The sequence below is a fragment of the Macaca thibetana genome, chromosome 5 (genome assembly GCF_024542745.1).
Source record: "Macaca thibetana thibetana isolate TM-01 chromosome 5, ASM2454274v1, whole genome shotgun sequence".
Lineage (NCBI taxonomy): Eukaryota > Metazoa > Chordata > Mammalia > Primates > Cercopithecidae > Macaca > Macaca thibetana.
This window is the reverse complement of record NC_065582.1, coordinates 63505793-63510312: the sequence shown is the minus strand read 5'-3', so window position 1 is coordinate 63510312 and position 4520 is coordinate 63505793. Positions and strand designations below refer to the sequence as shown.

Sequence of the window (4520 nt, the reverse complement as noted above, 5' to 3'; positions counted from 1 at the left end):
TCTATTTCTGCATTAGCTCCTCTGAAGCTTAGCTGTTACAAACTCAACATTATGGTAAGTTCTAAGGCCCTGTATGTGATTAGGAAAATATTCTCAGTGAAGGGCAGGCCTCACACTATTGGACAAATGTATGCCAATATGATTCAGTAGTGGTAAGGTCAAGTTGATTGAGAATACTGACTGTTACATTGAGGAGGCTGATTTATTTCTATTGTTACCAGTGGCCACAATAAATTTTAAATGAAAATAATGCCATAAATGAGATTATATTTTAAACATAAGATTTAGTCATCTTTTCTCTGAGAAATCTCCCAGCATTCTTCTTTCATTTTTAATCCATACATTTGTCTATAAATCTTATACTGTATTCATAATCATTTTAATAGCTTTACAAACTATTCTACAGTAAAAGATAATTATTGATATAAACTTTGCAAATAGTATGTCTAGTGCTCGCTTCGGCAGCACATATACTAAAACTGGAACGATACAGAGAAGATTAGCATGGCCCCTGCGCAAGGATGACACGCAAATTCGTGAAGCGTTCCATATTTTTTTATGCACATGTACCCTACAACTTAAAGTATAATAATAATAAATAAATTTAAAAAAATAAAAAATAAATAAATTATCCACCTCAAAAAAAATAGTATGTCTAATGCCTCAAAAATATTGCAATGCAGATTTTATTACCCTATTTTAAATATGAGAAAACAGGTGTTTCTGAGAATTTAAGTGATTTGTCTTACTTGTGAGAGAAGAGATGGGGTAACTCAGCAAAAGGTAACTTCTTGCCAAATCTGATTATTTATTACTTTATTCTACAATACCAATTGCCTGGTGAGTGTAATGGTTTAGGGGTGAAATAAAAGATTAGGATATTTATTTATTTATTTTTGTTGGTTGATTCAGAAGAGGAACAACAGTTAGCAAAAAATAAGACTTTTAACTACCAAAATAATTAAGCATAAACCAAAGCAGAGAAGCAGAGATGATCAGGAACAGTAAATCCAATTCCATCACATACATCATTTTTACACTTAAATTACATAGAGATGCATTTATTTATTCTAGTTTTCTTTGGAGTTTTTTTGTTAATCATAAAGATACTTTGATAAATGTATTAATAAGAATAATAAATATGGATGAGAAATAAATTTCATTTTGCCTACAGATATTTATTACCTGACCAGTAAATAAATGTTTCCATATTGCCAATACATAGTTTGATATATTAAAAATTATACTCTTTGATATAGATATTTTTGAAGTTCTGTACTAACAACAGTACTGCTTTTTTAAGAGCAATTTTAAAAGATACTTATTTTGTATTAGAAAGAATCAGAAGTACAGTTTGTATTAAAGCTATGTTTTGGTATCAAAATAGTTTTTGCTGCAAATTTTATTATCATATATATTATTTTCAAAAAAGATTAATTCACTCTGAGTAAAATATAATAAACTCACAATTTCATAAATGCAGTCATACAATTTATTTCTATAATGACATTCTATGTAAGTGCTTTATATAAAATGATGCAAAAATCAACAAAATATTGTATTAAAATTTAAACATAAAATAACACTCAATCCAGAAGTCTTGAGAATAAGTTTTAACTAAGTGTAGACACACACACACACACAGAGAGAGAGACAGAGAGACAGAGACATGGCCTAGACATTCATTAGGAAAAATAGTTTTGATAAGAACCATGAATGCCTCCCATACTCGGGAGTATGCCATGCGGGATTGAGGTAATGGTGAGGTAGGAGCTTTTTTGACTCAAACCCTACCTGTTTAAGCGGCAACATAGGTTAGAACTACAGTATCTAGGTTTAGTATTTTAGTTCAACACTTACTAGATCTGTGATTTTTGGAGAAATTATTTAACCACCTTCTGCCTCATTTTGCTCGTTTTAACAATAGGGACAATAACAGTGTCAATTCATACAGTTGTTGTGAAGAAAATAAGATTAGTATTTCAAATATTAGTTCTTTTTATTCTTTTTCATGGTTTGTCTATTCTGAGAAACATTCCTAGATTACTTCCGCACACACTGATTTCCCTTTTATTAACAATAATAAGTATTTGTATTAAATATATAGTACCTGACGTTTTTGCTTAACTCTTCACATGATTGTATTAGCATTAGAAATGAGGGCAGAGATCTAATAATGTATAGAGCACATGCCATACATATGTGCACTTCTTATCTTTAACCTAGTATTTAAAAGGTTTTGGCAGTTAGTTGCTTTTCTTGGATAAAATCAAATAACTAAAACTCCATGAAGGGTAAATTTAAAATGAAAAAATCACTGACTCCCCACAAGAAAGTTAGACTATAAAATAAAATGATGACGAGTTTTTCTATATTTTGCCTGCTTAGTGTAGTGACATTTATGGGAAAGTCAAAACTTTTAATTTTTCTATTTTTTAATTTATTAAATTTATAAATATAGTCTGATTTAAATTAACACAAAATGAGAAATAAAGTATCAATTAATAATTATTAATAATTGAACCAATTATTTGTCCTTAATATTTATATTTGGGTGAATGCAAAATATAAAAAGAGCTAAAAATAAAATAACAAAAAATGTAGATTTAGTGACAACTAAGAAAAATTATGTAAGAGCATAGAGAGCATTACATTTCATCAAGTATGAAATAACTTTGCAATATATACAAATACTTCTTATTTCCATGTAGGTTTAATGTCCTGTAACATAGAAGTTCTCATTCATTGAAATATTATTTTACAAAATTAAGGATTGTTACATTACTAAAATGACTTGTTTACTTTATTTCAAAGGGCGCCAGAAATCCAGACATTGACTTTTTTTATTCTTAAATTAAATGTACATCATTTAGTAATACTATGGAATATATGTGTAATGAAAATTGGAAGAAATAAGAGGCTCTTTTTAGGCTGCTGGATAATTGTTTCATGCCCTGGCAGTTATTTTAAAAATACATTTGTTTTACCACAATCAAACATAGTTTCATATTACATTGAGTTCTTATTTGTAAGCAGAATCTAACATTTACCATGTACAATATACTACATTTTCTTTATCTATGGGCTTCTTGAGGTGACATTGAAAAGGATGACCTGGAACTAAATGAAGTAACTAAATCTTTTTACATTTAATATCTGTACAATGCTAATGTCATGAATAAAAATATTCATCATAGGTTGGCCCTAATAAAATTGCAAAGCTCTATTATGAAGTCTCAATCATGAGCATGCTAATCTTTTGCCAATGGCCAATTTTTTCGATCACACAGAAATGACACCAGATTGCCAGAAATGGAATTGTAGAAAATAAATTTTCACTTGTAGAAAATCATTAAAAAAAGCTTTAAGACTCCTACATGGGAAAGTAGGTGTTACAGCAAGCAACACACATGAAACGGCATGTTGGAAGATCTTGCATTCAGGGCAAATATTGTTGTCAAGAATTTAAAACATTTACCACCTTATAATATATTATGATCAAATTAAGATGATTTCAACTTTGGTTAGTGTTATTACATAATCATTTTAATTAACAAATTATTTATACAAAATTTCTAGGGAAAATTTATTGCTAGCCTTCCAGTTCTGTTAAAGAATGTCCAAAATCCATATGACCTGATTTAAAATGTCACATAAAGCATGCTAACACATGAACATGTGATTCACAATTCTTCTCACAATAAAAAGGGAAGAAAGAATATAATATTAATAGCAAATATTACCATTTGTATTTAAGAATACTCTAGTGTTTGTCGAGAAACCTCTCCCTCACCAGTGTATTTCTAATTATTTGAAGATTCGAACATGCAAATATGGCTGAAATGAATCTCACTTTAATAAAAGAATAGAAAAAGAAATTGCATTCGAAGTGATGGTGATATAGATGGCTACTTCTTTCAGTGTAAAATAGTATAGGTAAGAATATTCTTTTTTATTATAACAGATTCAAGCAGTAAAGTAAAACAACCTTGTGTAAATTGTGTTTTATAAGTAAGGATGTAAAATAGGGAATGAATGCATGCAATTTAATGGAAATGCTATCATTAATGGTATAGATGGCCAAATAGAGTTCTCTAGTCTCCAGAAGCTGTGTTTACTACCTTTTCCAAAGTGACTTAATGGATTTTTAAAACCATGTCTTCAGTTACATTGGTCTTGTTAAATGGAAAGTTTAATTTTAAGCTTCTCCTGATTCCATTTAATGGAAAAATCTCGTTTGCATAATCCCACAGCTTTTCTTTATCGGAAATATCTTCTGTAAAACCTGGTTATTTGAGTTTCTCTGTACTTACATTTGCTCGAGGAATTAAAAATAAATGAAAATGCACAGTTCGACCTTAAGGCTTGCACATTATTTAGGTACATTACTGGAATTGCCTCTAAACAGCTCCAGACCTTCTCAGACTGTATAAGAATTAATTAAAAGAAGAAAGAGCATTATGATATAAAAGAATTTTAAAAATATATCTTCTAAAATGATATTACCACATATTTTTATT

The 4520-nt window shown here is 29.1% G+C and overlaps 1 non-coding gene across 1 annotated transcript; it reads left to right on the top strand.

The window, feature by feature from the left end:
* The first annotated feature begins 449 nt into the window (after window positions 1-449).
* On the top strand, window positions 450-556 carry LOC126955931 (U6 spliceosomal RNA). Its single transcript, XR_007726193.1, has one exon. It is a non-coding gene; the product is annotated as a U6 spliceosomal RNA (small nuclear RNA).
* The last annotated feature ends 3964 nt before the right edge of the window (window positions 557-4520 follow it).